This window comes from Bos javanicus, chromosome 12 (genome assembly GCF_032452875.1).
Source record: "Bos javanicus breed banteng chromosome 12, ARS-OSU_banteng_1.0, whole genome shotgun sequence".
Classification (NCBI taxonomy): domain Eukaryota; kingdom Metazoa; phylum Chordata; class Mammalia; order Artiodactyla; family Bovidae; genus Bos; species Bos javanicus.
In genome coordinates, this window is record NC_083879.1 from 65,133,716 (window position 1) to 65,151,003 (window position 17,288).

General features: G+C 39.4%; 1 long non-coding RNA gene across 1 annotated transcript in view; it reads left to right on the top strand.

The window, feature by feature from the left end:
• LOC133258091 (uncharacterized) overlaps positions 1-17,288 on the top strand; it is a 72,797-nt gene that overhangs the window by 10,696 nt on the left and 44,813 nt on the right. Inside the window, exons 2-3 of the long non-coding RNA XR_009739814.1 lie at positions 2,431-2,492; positions 7,503-7,548. This is a non-coding gene — a long non-coding RNA (uncharacterized LOC133258091). The remainder of the gene's footprint in view (positions 1-2,430; positions 2,493-7,502; positions 7,549-17,288) is intronic.

Sequence of the window (17,288 nt, forward strand, 5' to 3'; positions counted from 1 at the left end):
ACGGAATTGGCCCCCAACAAGTCAATATTGACAGCAAACACCTAAGAAATTGCCTAGAAATGTTATGCCAAACAATCACAACTATATTAATTGAAGACTGTGAAGTGAATTTATTCATATGCCCCTTGTTAGTCAAAATTATGTTCAGTGGTATGTAACAGAAACATCCAAATCACTGGTGAATCACCTGGAAAATTAAATAAGACAGAGGTTTGTTTCTTTCAAATAAAATCCATAGTGTGTGTATATGAGTATGTGTGTGTTGTCCTTGAATGGCATGCCTATGTGTGTGCTAAGTTGCTTCAGTCATGCCCAACTCTTTGTGACCCTATGGACTGAAACTTGCCAGGCTCCTCTGTCCATGGGATTCTCCAGGCAAGAATACTGGAGTAGGTTGTCATATCCCCCTCCAGGGTATCTTCCTAACCCAGGGATCAAACCCAGGTCTCCTGCATTGCAGGTAGATTCTTTACTTGGCCACTGCTGAGTTTTCCAAATTTGCTGACATAATGAGTGCAGCACTTTAACAGCATCATCTTTCAGGATTTTAAATACTCAGCTGGAATTCCATCACCACCATTAGTTTTGTTTGTAGTCATGCTTCCTAAGAATGGTCATCTGAATCAAATTCTCCCATTCCTGTCCATTTTAGCTCACTGATTCCTAAGAGGTTGATGTTCACTCTTGCCATCTCCTGCTTGACCATGTCCAATTTACCTTGATTCATGAACCTAACACTCCAGTTTCCTATGAAATACTGTTGTTTATAGCATCGGACTTTACTTTCACCACCAGACACATTCATAAGTGTCATATCTTCTTTGGCCCAGCCTCTTCGCTCTTTCTGGAGCTATTAGTAATTATTCTCAGCTCTCTCCCAGTAGCATATTGGACACTTTTTGACCTAGGGGCTCATCTTCTGGCATCATATCCTTTGCCTTTTCATATTATCCATGGGCTTCTCCAGGCAAGAATACTGGAGTGGGTTGCCATTTCCTTCTTTAGTGAATCATGTTTTGTCAGAATTCCTCACTATGATCTGTCCATCTTGGGTGGCCCTGCAGGGCACGGCTTATAGCTTCACTGAGCTACACAAGCCCTTTCACCAAGACAAGACTGGTCCATGAAGCAGGGAGCCATTTTCCACCTTTGAAAGTTTATTTGTCAATATTTACATTTTAAGATTACTCATTAAACCCGTAAGAAAACTCATTAGCAGCTCTAATTTTGCCAACTTTTAAATCTAAATCTAAATTTAAAATTTCTTCTATATCTTCAAATTCATTAAAAAAACATATCTTAAAAATACTGTTTTTGATTAAAGCTATAATTATATTATATTAACTATATATATGGAGAAGGCAATGGCACCCCACTCCAGTACTCTTGCCTGGAGAATCCCATGGATGGAGGAGCCTGGTGGGCTGCAGTCCATGGGGTCGCTAAGAGTCGGACACGACTGAGTAACTTCACTTTCACTTTTCACTTTCATGCATTGGAGAAGGAAATGGCAACCCACTCCAGTGTTCTTGCCTGGAGAATCCCAGGGACGGGGGAGCCTGGTAGGCTGCGGTCTATGGGGTCGCAGAGAGTCAGACAACTGAAGCGACTTAGCAGCAGCAGCAGCAGCAACTATATATAGGTATATCATAATTCTTATTTTGTGTTTGGGTATAGCCAATTAACAATGTTGAGATATTTTCAGGTGAACAGTGAAGGGACTCAGGCATATATACACAAGTAACCCATTCTCAACTAGCTCCTAACTAAGACTGTTGTCCATTCTCTATTTTTTCTTTTCCTCTTGTTTTTAATGAGATAACACTTTATTCACTGTACTTGCTGCTTGATGTCTTCTTTTTTTCTATCAGCTCAAGATTCATAAGGCTATTTTCTTCTTTAGCAAGTAGATTTGGCAGCCCGCTCCAGTATTCTTGACTGAAAAATCCCACGATACAGGAGCCTGGCACGCCACAGTCCATGGGGTAGCAGAATCAGACATAACTGGCATGCATGCACAACTATTGATATGAGAGCTGCTAATATTGCCATGTATTAGAAAATGTGACCTATATCCTGGTTATTTCAAAATAGCATCAGTTGGCTCTGTCTTCAAAGGTATGTAGTGTGACTGTTAAAGTTCAAGTAAATAAGCTAAGGCAAGGTCAAAGTTACTTTTTTTAAAAACTGCATAAGCCTTATTAAGTTTATTTTAGGCTAGCATGAAGAAAGGCATTATATGGGTCAGACAGATTATACCTTTGCCTGCTAGGCATCTAAAGGTAATTTACATAAAATTTACATTAAAATTTATTATTTCTGTAGTTTGGTAGGCCAGTCTTTCATTTTTATACAACAATCTCTTAACACCTTGTATTTGCATATCTTATTAAAATGTTTTAAACTGTTTTCACCTATATTAATTCACAGCCACACGGTGAACATGGCAATTATGCTGTTTTTATGGATCACAAATTTGAGCTTCAAAGAAGGTAAGTTTGTGATAGAGATAAGCCTGACTTGATGAATTAAAATTTCTTTATAAAATACCTCTAGTTTTGTATACAAAAGAATGCTCACATGTTGAATACTATGGCCATTTATAATGATTAGGAAACAAACTATATTTATGAATCATGGGTCCAACCAATATACAAAGAAAAGTTAGCCTTCTTGAAAAAGAAAACATTGAATTTCAAGTTTCCAAGTTAATTACAGAAATAGAGTCACAGATGCAGAAACCAATTTTATGGTTACCAGGGAGGAAATGGGGAGGGGATGGATAAATGGGGAAATTGGAGTTGTCTTATACACTATATTGCATATTATATGTAAAATAGAGAACTAATAAAGACTTACCATATAGCACAGAGAACTCTTCTTTGTACTCTGTAATGACCTATATGGGAAAAGAATCTAAAGGATTCTAAAAGAATCTAACCTAAAAGTTATATATATCAGATCAGATCAGATCAGTCCCTCAGTTGTGTCCGACTCTTTGCGACCCCATGAATTGCAGCACGCCAGGCTTCCCTGTCCATCACCAACTCCCAGAGTTCACTCAGACTCACGTCCATCGAGTCTGTGATGCCATCCAGCCATCTCATCCTCTGTCATCCCCTTCTCCTCCTGCCCCCAATCCCTCCCAGCATCAGAGTCTTTCCAGTGAGTCAACTCTTCCCATGAGGTGGCCAAAGTACTGGAGTTTCAGCTTCAGCATCATTCCTTCCAAAGAAATCCCAGGGCTGATCTCCTTCAGAATGGGCTGGTTGGATCTCCTTGCAGTCCAAGAGACTCTCTAGACTCTTTTCCAACACCACATTTCAAAAGCATCAATTCTTCGGCGCTCAGCCTTCTTCACAGTCCAACTCTCACATCCATACATGACCACAGGAAAAACCATAGCCTTGACTAGACGGACCTTTGTTGGCAAAGTAATGTCTCTGCTCTTGAATATGCTATCCAGGTTGGACATAACTTTCCTTCCAAAGAGTAAGCATCTTTTAATTTCATGGCTGCAGTCACCATCTGCAGTGATTTTGGAGCCCAGAAAAATAAAGTCTGACACTGTTTCCACTGTTTCCCCATCTATTTCCCATGAAGTGGTGGGACCGGATGCCATGATCTTCGTTTTCTGAATGTTGAGCTTTAAGCCAACTTTTCACTCTCCACTTTCACTTTCATCAAGAGGCTTTTGAGTTCCTCTTCACTTTCTGCCATAAGGGTGGTGTCATCTGCATATCTGAGGTTATTGATATTTTTCCCAGCAATCTTGATTCCAGTTTGTGTTTCTTCGAGTCCAGCGTTTCTCATGATGTACTCTGCATATAAGTTAAATAAACAGGGTGACAATATAGAGCCTTGACGAACTCCTCTTCCTATTTGGAACCAGTCTGTTGTTCCATGTCCAGTTCTAACTGTTGCTTCCTGACCTGCATACAAATTTCTCAAGAGGCAGGTCAGGTGGTCTGGTATTCCCATCTCTTTCAGAATTTTCCACAGTTTATTGTGATCTACACAGTCAAAGGCTTTGGCATAGTCAATAAAGCAGAAATAGATGTTTTTCTGGAACTCTCTTGCTTTTTCCATGATCCAGCAGATGTTGGCAATTTGATCTCTGCTTCCTCTGCCTTTTCTAAAACCAGCTTGAACATCAGGAAGTTCACAGTTCACCTATGGCTGAAGCCTGCCTTGGAGAATTTTGAGCATTACTTTACTAGCATGTGAGATGAGTGCAATTGTGCAGTAGTTTGAGCATTCTTTGGCATTGCCTTTCTTTGGGATTGGAATGAAAACTGACCTTTTCCAGTCCTGTGGCCACTGCTGAGTTTTCCAAATTTGCTGACATATTGAGTGCAGCACTTTCACATCATCATCTTTCAGGATTTGGAATAGCTCAACTGGAATTCCATCACCTCCACTAGCTTTGTTCATAGTGATGCTTTCTAATGCCCACTTGACCTCACCTTCCAGGATGTCTGGCTCTAGGTCAGTGATCACACCATTGTGATTATCTGGGTCATGAAGATCTTTTTTGTACAGTTCTGTGTATTCCTTCCATCTCTTTTTAATATCTTCTGCTTCTGTTAGGTCCATACCATTTCTGTCCTTTATCGAGCTCATCTTTGCATGAAATGTTCCTTCGGTATCTCTGATTTTCTTGAAGAGATCCCTAGTCTTATATATATAACTAATTCATAACTAACAGAAGCAGAAGATATTAAGAAGAGGTGGCAAGAATACACAGAACTGTACAAAAGAGATCTTCATAACCCAGATAATCACGATGGTGTGATCACTCACCTAGAGCCAGACATCCTGGAAGGTGAGGTCAAGTGGGCCTTAGAAAGCATCACTATAAACAAAGACAGTGGAGGTGACAGAATTCCAGTTGAGCTATTTCAAATCCTGAAAGATGATGATGTGAAAGTGCTGCACTCAATATGCCAGCAAATTTGGAAAACTCAGCAGTGGCCACAGGACTGGAAAAGGTCAGTTTTCATTCCAATCCCAAAGAAAGGCAATGCCAAAGAATGCTCAAACTACTGCACAATTGCACTCATCTTATACGCTAGTAAAGTAATGCTCAAAATTCTCCAAGGCAGGCTTCAGCCATAGGTGAACTGTGAACTTCCAGATGCTCAAGCTGATTTTAGAAAAGGGAGAGGAACCAGAGATCAAATTGCCAACATCTGCTGGATCATCATAAAAGCAAGATAGTTCCAGAAAAACATCGATTTCTGCTTTATTGACTATGCCAAAGCCTTTGACTGTGTGGATCACAATAAACTGTGGAAAATTCTGAAAGAGATGGGAATACCAGATCACCTGACCTGCCTCTTGAGAAACCTGTATGCAGGTCAGGAAGCAACAGTTAGAACTGGACGTGGAACAATAGACTGGTTCCAAATAGGAAAAGGAGTATCAAGTTTATATATTGTCACCCTGCTTATTTAACTTATACGCAAAGTTCATCATGAGAAATGCTGAACTGAAAGAAGCACAAGCTGAAATCAAGATTGCTGGGAGAAATATCAATAACCTCAGATATGCCGATGACACCACCCTTATGGCAGAAAGTGAAGAAGAACTAAAAAGTCTCTTGATGAAAGTGAAAGAGGAAAGTGAAAAAGTTGGCTTAAAGCTCAACATTCAGAAAACTAAGATCATGGCATCCGGTCCCATCACTTCATGGGAAATAGACGGGGAAACATTGGAAACTGTCAGACTTTATTTTTCTGGGCTCCAAAATCACTGCAGATGGTGATTGCAGCCATGAAATGAAAAGATGCTTACTCCTTGGAAGGAAAGTTATGACCAACCTACATAGCATATTCAAAAGCAGAGATACTACTTTGCCAGCAAAGGTCCATCTAGTCAAGACTATGGTTTTTCCAGTGGTCATGTATGGATGTGAGAGTTGGACTGTGAAGAAAACTGAGTGCCAAAGAATTGATGCTTTTGAACTGTGGTATTGGGGAAGACTCTTGAGAGTCCCTTGGACAGCAAGGAGATCCAACCAGTCCATCCTAAAGGAGACCAGTCCTGGGTGTTCATTGGAAGGAATGATGCTAAAGCTGAAACTCCAGTACTTTGGCCACCTCATGTGAAGAGTTGACTCATTGGAAAAGACTGTGATGCTGGGAGGGATTGGAGGCAGGAGGAGAAGGGGACGACAGAGGATGGGATGGCTGGATGGCATCACCGATTTGATGCACATGAGTTTGCGTGATCTATGGGAGTTGGTTGGAGAAGGCAATGGCACCCCACTCCAGTACTCTTGCCTGGAAAATCCCATTGACGGAGGAGCCTGGTAGGCTGCAGACCATGGGGTCTCGAAGAGTCAGACACGACTGAGCGACTTCACTTTCACTTTCATGCATTGGAGAAGGAAACGGCAACCTACTCCAGTGTTCTTGCCTGGAGAATCCCAGGGACGGGGGAGCCTGGTGGGCTGCTGTCTATGGGGTCGCACAGAGTCGGCCACGACAGAAGCGACTTAGCAGCAGCAGCAGGAGCAGCATGGGAGTTGGTGATGGACAGGGAGGCCTGGTGTTCTGCGATTCATGGGATCATGAAGAGTCGGACACGACTACAACTTTCTTTATCCTTTGATTGTACTCTGCTCTACATTTAAATTTCATAGGTGTCGATGGGAACAAGCACCTCTCTGTATATTAGGAGAATAAGGTCAATTAAACAATTAAGAATCTCTTAGCAGTGTAGGACCTTGATACTGCTTTCAGTAATGCTAACTATTCCAGCTCAGTCTGAATATAAATCAGGCATCGTAAATAAGTCAGCTCCGTTTCATTTTCTCTTAGCATTTTAGCCTTTATAATCATTGTTTGTTCCTACTAGGCCAATAACCAAAAATAATTCAGCTACTTGGTTTTGAGTAACTCAAAGATGTGTCAACTAATTAGGCTATTTGAAAATACAATTGTAATTAAAACAATGAGTACTGAGGGGGTAATGTCTCAGTATTTATGGTTTTAGAACACCTGTATAATCTGTGGCACAATTGAACTCAGCCTAATACAAATGTTAGAATTTATAAAATGTCATCAAATGCTTGCGGCCCACTTCTATAAAAAGCATGAATAATTCACAATACTATATATGGAATTAGATTTTGCTGCTCCGATTCCATTTAAATGAGTGTGTTTATGAGTCGCCAGTTTCATTTTCCCCTACTTATACGTGGTGACCTTTCACTTATGAGCTGGAAAGCAATCAACTCTCGGCACAGAATAAGATCAAGAAAAATAAATTTAAATATTTATAGTAAACATTTATGATGGCATGTGCATTAATGATTCTGAACACATTTTTGTTTAGAAAAGAAAAGGTGTATAAAATCCATTCACCGCACAAATATTTATTGAGAAGTTTCCAAGTGCCTACCCAAGCATGTTGCATGGTTCCAATGAAAATTAGATAATAAAACATGTGGACAAAGTATTGAATAATATCCAATGTACTTTATCTTATTTTATCAGGTTTTTCAAAAGATGCATTAATTCAGAGAATGAAAACTGCCAATATGTAAGTGATTCCTCCAAATTTCTACCTATTATTTTTTATATGTTGCACCTAGATAGCATATTCAAAAGCTGAGACATTAGTTTGCCAACAAAGGTTCGTCTAGTCAAGGCTATGGTTTTTCCTATGGTCATGTATGGATGTGAGAGTTGGACTGTGAAGAAGGCTGAGCACCGAAGAATTGATGCTTTTGAACTGTGGTGTTGGAGAAGACTCTTGAGAGTCCCTTGGACTGCAAGGAGATCTAACAAGTCCATTCTGAAGGAGATCAGCTCTGGGATTTCTTTGGAAGGAATGATGCTAAAGCTGAAACTCCAGTACTTGGGCCACCTCATGCAAAGAGTTGACTCATTGGAAAAGACTTTGATGCTGGGAGGGACTGGGGGCAAGAGGAGAAGGGGATGACAGAGGATGAGATTGCCGGATGGCATCACTTACTCGATGGACGTGAGTCTGAGTGAACTCCAGGAGTTGGTGATGGACAGGGAGGCCTGGCGTGCTGCAATTCATGGGGTCGCAAAGAGTCGGACACGACTGAGCGACTGATCTGATCTGATCTGATACTCAAAAACGGGGGTAATCATGAAAACAATGTTAAAAGCCAGTAGGAGGTAGCTTACTGCCGACTGTGTCTTAGGTGTTACTGGTCTCATACTTTTTTATTTCCTTTAAAATCCATCTCAGTACCCTATGTCAGTTCCCTCAATATTCCAATTTATTCTGGGGCTCATATCATGAGCACAAAACACAGTGCTATTCAACTTTATTTGTACACCTATCACAGAACCCATTTCACTATGGCTTGTGTTTTTACATGATTGTTTTCTGCCCTCATGACAATTTCAGGTTATGCCTTTATTCCACTGGTTCCTACAGTATTTGTGCAATATTTGTACATGATGGATGTTCTAGAAATCACTGGGAAGTGAACCCATCTCATCACTCCTTTGTACAGAAGCCTGGGATGACTCTGCATTGCCAACCACATTTGACTTACCAAAGCAAAGAGAGCCCTTAACACCCTGGCCCCAGACAGCTTTTCAAACTTCACAGTCACTCCACTTCACACTTTCTAAAATCCATTGACAGTGAACAACTCAATTGTCTTGAACTTTCTCACTTTGCTTTGCTCAAGCTGTTCTAATCTGTCATAAATGTCTCTTTTCCTATTCCTTTGGCTGGCTGACTCCATCCATACTTCAATTCCCAACTCAGTTGTCATCTTTTTTTCTATAACATGTCCCAAAGATTTCTTTCTCTACTTCCTTACATATAACTTTATATTTATCTCTATTTTATAACATCAAATAGATTTAGAGTTATATCTGATTTACTATGAGCAGCATATGTGCACAAAGAGGCCACTTTTCTCATATAAACTAGGTTTTTTATTGAAAAAGACTTATGGCCTAAAGTACAAATAACTTAACATTTTCATGTCTTGTTCAGTCAAACAGAGTGAAGAGCATAAATCTCAGATTCAAATGATTATTTAGATCCCCTCCCCTTTTCTCACTAACTGTGACTTGCATATGTAACATAATATTTGAGAGGTAGTTGTTGTTGTTCAGCTTCTCACTCGTGTCCAACTCTTTCTGCCCCCACAAATTGTAGCATGCCAGGCTTCTCTGTCCTTCATTATTTCCCAGAGTTTGCTCAAACTCATGTCCCTTGAGTCAGTGATGTCATCCAACCATCTCATTCTCTGTTGCCCTCTTCTCCTCCTGCCTTCAATCTTTTCCAGCATCAGGGTCTTTTCAAAAGAGTCAGCTCTTCGCATCAGGTGGCCAAAGTATTAGAGATTCAGTTTCAGCATCAATCCTTCCAGGGAATATTCAGGATTGATTTCCTTTAGGACTGACTGGATTGATCTCCTTGCAGTCCATGGGACTCTAAACAGTCTTCTCCAGCACCAGTTTCCTCCTTTGTAAATCATATCTGCACCATAGGGTTATAGAAAAAGTTGTACACCTTAAATACATACAATTTTTATTTGCCAATCATACTTCAGTAGCTTGGGAAAAAACTGAAGTCCCAACTCAGTATTGACAGCAAGTAAGCAGGTGTACAACACATTTTCGATCTTATTACACCAAAAGTAATGCCTTTAGAGCCTCTACAGATTTTATTTCTGCTTTTCAGTGTATAAATATATATTAGGCCAATTTTGAAGTCAGACTACCTGGACATAGATCATAATTCTGCTCCTGAATCTTTGTGCAATTTATTTAACCTTTCCGTGCTTTAAATTGTTTATAGGATTACTGTCAGCATCAAGGAAACTAAACTATATAAAGCACTTTGAACAGTCTCTGATATACAGTAAATTTGAGATGTGTATTAGCTATTATTTTATTCTTATTTGCTTTAAAATAGGAGCATCTTATTGACAACAATCTGTTAACACTGTCTACGTACAATCTTATAGAAGACTAACTGAATGAAAATTTTTAAAGGGGGTGGATTTCTAAAACTAGGAAGACTCCTGATACTCAATGCTACCAGGGTACAATATGTGTTACCTTGCATCTGCTTTACTTTTTTTAGCCAGTTTTATATCTTCCTCTTATTTTTAGCTATTGTGGATATATTTTTTGTCCAGTATCATAGAATATATCATAGGCAGCCATACTTTACTGCACCAGAGAAGTAAAAATTAAGTTTTTGTCCTCTCAGTGTCCATGTTTGTTAGGGCAATTAAATAGCCTTGTTTAGGCTTCAGAGACAAAGCCAAGCAGGCCTCTGACCTTACTTCTAACCTGCCTGGACAGGGTCCGGACTGTAAGTGACTACCTGCCGTGAGTGCAAGCCTAGTGGCATCATAGAAAAGATGAGGAAAGAACTTTGAGATTGTTGAACCCCTGAAGGGAGCCTGGCCAACAAAGCCCTAGGCTTACCGACATTTCAAATTTTACAAGACAAAACAAACAGCATTAACATGAATCCAGGCTTGCAGTTCCATCACAGATTGCTGAGGATATCAGTTTGAGTCCTGGGATTATACAGGGGAAACGGAACTGCAATTTTTGAAGTCTCACCCACAGAGAGCAGACATGCTGCCTGGGACCTTTTCTCAGGTGGGACTCCAGATGTGCTGTGACACAGGATTTCCAATACCATTTAAGTCTAGTTGTTAGTCAAAACCCAATTTGGTGATGTATCCTCTGCTGTTTCTATTTCTCTTTTCTTTTCATGTTTGTATATTGAAAGCAAGCTAGATAATTCTCTAGTAAATATTCGTATTATTTATTTGTATATAATAAGTAGCTTATTTTGTTAACAAAGCCTTTGAACCTTTGAGACAAAAGTGCAAACTTTTGGCAAAATAATCTGCCAACACCAAAGAAGAACACAGGTACCCGCTTGGCTTACTCTTTGTTGGGTAATGGGATAATCTGACTGTTGAGGTCTAATCAGAGTGCAGAGTTGTGTTATTTTCAGTCCTTCCAGAACCATGTAATATAGGGGATGGGTGCTTTTAATCAAAAAAAAAAAAAAAAAAGGAAAAAGGAGAGGGGATTCTATTTAGGCAAAAATAATACATGTCTAATACATCTACTTTCTAGAACAAAGAACAAACTGGAATGAAGAGAATAACATCAACTTCAGGAAAAAGGTGGTGAGAGCCTGTTTGTTCTCACTACTGTTCATGCAGAGTGCGTAATTTCTCCAAGCAGAGACAACATGATCATTGTTGAACTGATTTTGGCTTACAATTCAAATACAGTGATTTCTGAGAGGATGTGGTGATGGAGCGGAGGGCATAGCAACGGTAATGGTGTTAAGGCAGGGCAATGAAATACTTAGGAAAACTCATCTAAGACTTTAGAATTTGGTCATTTGTCAATTATGTTTGCTTCATTCTCGTGAAATGTATGTACCATTTCATGTAGGTATTACCATACTGTTTCAACATTTCTGATAAATTTGATCATAATCACATTTTCACCCTGTAGATGGAAAGTCCCATGAATAATATTCCCCCAAATTGGAGAACATTGAATCTAAAGAACATCCTAGTTAGAGTTAAAATATGCCACATGGTGATATCTTATATCAATATAAAGGAACTAATCCCAAGAGAAATGTTTTAACATCACATGGACTTTTTTTTTAATAGTAGATAAAGAGCCATTACACTTCTTAAGACAGATAGTCAGTAAATGTTTGATTATAAGGGGAAATTTATTCAGTTTGGCTGTCAATATAGACAAAGCAATTAAAAGATAGAATCTGATAACAGTATGGATGGAGGTACATCTGTGGAAATTCTGCTACTTATCAACTACTGTGGAAAGTAATTTATTCTGCTGGAAGTATATCACAGTAAACCAAAGGAAGTCTGATGTAACCTAGGTTGCAATTCCCTGTGAACATTTGCTACAGTAATTATCTCTGATTAGGAAAATAACAATAAAAATCCCCATGTTCTTATCAAGGATTCATGTTGACAGCTCTCCCAGTGGGAATGGTCATAGTGGTGTTAAAATTAAAGCTGATACTATGAACAGTGTAGTTATGCTTTATTTTAGAAAACATCGGAGTCAAGAGACTGCAAGAAAGAATTATCCTAATTCTATCAGCCTGTTCTCAGGGATCTAATAACAAGGAACTAGTCTAGGAGCCAAAGATTGTTGGTAGTTGACTAGTGGTTTTGGCTGTGGATTCTGGACAGTTACAGCCATCTGTTCCCCAAAATTGCTTTTTAGAAAGATATATAAAACAATTAGCAAGTTGGAGTTCTGTAGACTAAGCCAGAAAAATACAATTCAGTTGAATTTGGTGCAAAATAAAGTTCATTTTAGATAAAAGAGGGAATAGAACGAATGGAATTTGTCAGAAGCTGTTGTAGGTCAAAACAAACAATGGTGATTCAGAGGTGGAAAATTTTGAAAGAGATGGGTGATATTCTTTGACAAGAAAAACTACGTGGGTGGTGAAAAGATTATGATACTAACAAATAAAACAGGATAGGGCAATAAAAGGGACAAGGTTTAAAGATGCAAACAAGGCAGTTTCTGTAGTATTCATAGTGTGTTCCTCAGAACACATTACAATAAAAAGTTTTTATAAGTAGGTTCAATAATGTCACTCATGAGTCATGCTTCACACTAAAGAGGGAAACAGAAGCATTGAAAACAAGCTACTAAAACTCAGCCTATCTGCAAGCAAAATATGATGATTAATCCAATGTAAGTCTGTGGGACAGAGTGTACATGGAGGCTGATAGTAATTGTATGTCATACACCACCTGGGACAATGAGCTGCAAGCTGAATGCTCAAGAAAAACCTTGTGGATATAATAATAAACATCTTGTGTGAGTGTGTGCTTAGTTGCTCAGTTGTGTCTGACCGTTTGTGATCCCATGGACAATAGCCTGCCAGGTTCCTCTGTTCATAGAATTTTCCAGACAAGAATACTGGGGCAGGTTGCCATTTCCTACTGCAGGGGATCTTCCAGGCCCAGGGATCAAACTCATATCTCTTATATCTCCTGCATTAGCAGGTGAATTCTTTACCTAGGAAGCCTAATAAACATCTTAAAATAATGAAGAGAGCACCAAGAAAATAGACATCCAACAGATGCACAGATAATACACAAGATATTGTGTATTAGGCAAAGGGGGCCACAAGACAAAGAGCCAGTGGACAGTAAATTCAAACATACCAAGAATCTGGCTTTGCACCTGTTCAATGTGGAATGGACAGTTGGTTTACCAGGTTTGTCAGTCATTTTAATATCTATAAAAATGGTATCACTGTAGCTTTTTTGAAATCAACTAGTAAATTACATTTAGAGGAATTCTTGCTATGAAATATCTACTTTCTTAAAAAACAAAAACAAACAAAAAAAAAAAAGCAAAAGGAACAAGCCAAAATGAAGCACACAGACCCTCCTCTCTAATGCTCCCAGAGAAGAGCATCTGCTTTGGCCCTACATTTCAATAAAGTGTAGATGTATAGAACTAGATTTGTTGTTATTTGTCTATATACTGTGTGTGCTCTGTCATGTCAGACTCTGAGATCCCATGGACAGTAGGCCGCCAGGCTCCTCTGTCTATGGGATTTCCTAGGCAAGAATACTGGAGTGGGTTGCCGTTCCCCTCACCAGGGGATCTTCCTAACCTAGGGATTGAACCTGTGTCTCTTGTGTCTCCTGCATTGGCAAGCAGGTTGTTTACCACTAGCACCATTTGAGAAGCCCTTATATCAGACACAGTTGAAATACTTTTTACTAATTGTACCATCATATTCTCTAATGTTCTGCTCAGGAAAGTCTCAAGCTACAAACAAATAGCTTTCCTTTCTTCCTTCCTCCCCTTCTTTCTTTGTTCCTTCCTTCCTTTTTGCTTTTTTATTGAACATTAAAGTAACTAAATGAAAGATGAGAAAGAGGAGGGTGAAAAAGCTGGCTTAAAACTCAACATTCAGAAAACCAAGATCATGGCATCCAGTTCCATTGCTTCATGGCAAATAGATGGTGAAAAATTGGAAAAAGTGACAGATTTTATTTTCTTGGGCTCCAAAATCACTGCAGATGTTGACTGCAGCCATGAAATTATAACACACTTGCTCCTTGGAAGAAAAGCTATGACCAATCTAGACAGAGACATTACTTTCCCAATGAAGGTCCATATAGTCAAAGCTATGGTTTTTCCAGAAATCATGTGTGGATGTGAGAGTTGGACCATAAAGAAAGCTGAGTGCCAAAGAACTGATGCTTAACTGTGGCGCTGGAGAAGACTCTTGAGAGTCCCTTGGACAGCTAGGAGATCAAACCAGTCAATCCTAAAGGAAATCAACCCTGAATATTCATTGGAAGGACAGATGCTGAAGCTGAAGGGACAGGGGAGCCTGGTGCGCTGCCGTCTGTGGGGTCTCACAGAGTCGGACATGACTGAAGCGACTTAGCAGCAGCAGCAGCAGCAGCAGCAGTGAATTCAATTAGCCAAATGAACTCTTGCCTTTTAAAAGTCTGTATCAAGCATCTGCAAACTCTTCAAGACAGCAGCTTTAATAAATGTCTGCTAATTCTACATCTAGGCACATACTGGTCACATTTTAAAAAGAATAATCTAAACTGAAAAAAATGGCTAGTGTAAATCAAAATTATAACTACTTTAAGAAAATGTATATAAATCCTAAACAAGTTATCAGTGTGTCAAGATAAAATCTTTTGGATAGAATATCATAATGATGACTCCAAATGTCCATATTGCATGTTTCTGTCACTTAGGATCAAATTGATTCATTAGAATGATTAATCCTTAAAGTTCAAGCAACCACCTTGGATCTGGTAAAAGTCACACTTTTAGAAGCTGACCAAATTAGATAATAAATAAGTCATTTTCGCTAAAATGTTTTTGCTTTCTATTTCTCTGAACATAAATCTGTTTCTAAATCAAGATGGGGATAAAATAAATTGTTACAGAATAAATTCAATATTAAATAAATTAAAGTAATATTTAATAAGAACCTGGAATTTTCTTGTCAGTTTCATGTTTGCATTGAAGATATCTTTGTATGATTTCTTTGCTTCCTTATTCCTATTAATCTGGTTCTCACATTTTGGCCTGAGAATATTGCATCAGTTTTACAAAACAAGATTTATTCCTTCAGTTGGGACCTGACTACCCATGGAAAAGATTTAAGATATACTTAAAATTCCACAAGTTTGGTCACTTAAATATATTACAAAGAATCTTTGCTTTATCCTAAATGTTAAGGAACAGTGGTTGTGCTTTGCTGGAGCAGCTGTGAAGAGATACCCCATGTCCAAGGTAAGAGTAACCCAAATAAGATAGTAGGTGTTGTGAGAAGGCATCAGAGGACAGACACACTGAAACCATAATCACAGAAAACTAGTCGGTCTAATCACATGGACCACAGCCTTGTCTAGCTCAATGAAACTAAGCCATGCCAAGTGGGGCCACCCAAAATGGGTGGGTCATGGTGGAGACGTCTGACAGAATGTGGTCCACTGGAGAAGGGAATGGCAAACCACTTCAGTATTCTTGCCTTGAGAACCCCATGAACAGTATGAAAAAGCAAAAAGATAGGACACTGAAAGATGAACGCCCCAGGTCGGTAGGTGCCCAATATGTTACTGGAGATCAGTGGAGAAAAAACTCCAGAAAGAATAAAGGGATGTAGCCAAAGCAAAAACAATACCCAGTTGTGGATGTGACTGGTGATAGAAGCAAGGTCCAATGCTGTAAAGAGCAATATTGCATAGGAACCTGGAATGGTTGGTCCATGAATCAAGGCAAATTGGAAGTGGTCAAACAGGAGATGGCAAGAGTGAACGTCGACATTCTAGGAATCACCTAACTAAAATGGACTGCTGCTGTTGCTGCTAAGTCGCTTCAGTTGTATCCAACTCTGTGTGACCCCATAGACGGCAGCCCACCAGGCTCCTCCGTCCCTGGGATTCTCCAGGCAAGAACACTGGAGTGGGTTGCCAGGTCCTTCTCCAATGCATGAAAGTGAAGAGTGAAAGTGAAGTTGCTAACTCGTATCTGACTCTTAGTGACCCCATGGACTGCAGCCTACCAGGGTCCTCCATCCATGAGATTTTCCAGGCAAGAATACTGGAGTGGGTCACCATTGCCTTCTCCGAAAATGGACTGGAATGGGTAATTTAACTCAAATGACCATTATATCTACTACTGTGGGCAGGAATCCCTTAGAAGAAATAGAGTGGCCATCATGGTCAACAAAAGAGTCCAAAATGCAGGGCTTGGATGCAATCTCAAAAATGACAGAATGATCTCTGTTCATTTCTAAGGCAAATCATTCAATATCACAGTAATCCAAGTCTATGCCCCAACCAGTAATGCTGAAGAAGCTGAAGTTGAACGGTTCTATGAAAACCTACAAGACCTTTTAGAACTAATACCCAAAAAAGATGTCCTTTTCATTATAGGGGACTGGAAAGCAAAAGTAGGAAGTCAAGAAACACCTGGAGTAACAGGCAAATTTGGCCTTGGAATACAGAATGAAGCAGGGCAAAGACTAAAAGAGTTTTTCCAAGAGAATCCACTGGTCATAACAAACACTCTCTTCCAACAACAGAAGAGTAGACTCTACACATGGACATCACCAGATGGTCAACACCAAAATCAGATTGATTATATTCTTTGCAGCCAAAGATGGAGAAGCTCTATACAGTCAGCAAAAACAAGACCAGGAGCTGACTGTGGCTCAGATCATGAACTCCTTATTGCCAAACTAAGACTTAAATTGAAGAAAGTAGGGAAAACCACTAGACCATTCAGGTATGACTTAAATCAAATCCCTTATGATTATACAGTGGAAGTGAGAAATAGATTTAAGGGACTAGATCTGATAGAGTGCCTGATGAACTATGGGATGAGATTCGTGACATTGTACAGGAGACAGGGATCAAGATGATTCCCATGGAAAAGAAGTGCAAAAAAGCAAAATGACTGCCTGGGGAGGCCTTACAAATAGCTGTGAAAAGAAGAGAAGTGAAAAGCAGAAGACAAAAGGAAAGATATAAGCATGTGAATGCAGAGTTCCAAAGAATAGCAAGGAGAGAAAAGAAAGCCTTCCTCGGTGATCAATGCAAAGAAATAGAGGAAAACAACAGAATGGGAAAGATGAGAGATCTCTGCAAGAAAATTAGAGATATCAAGGGAACATTTCATGCAAAGATGGGCTCAATAAAGGACAGAAATGGTATGGACCTAACAGAAGCAGAAGATATTAAGAAGAGGTGA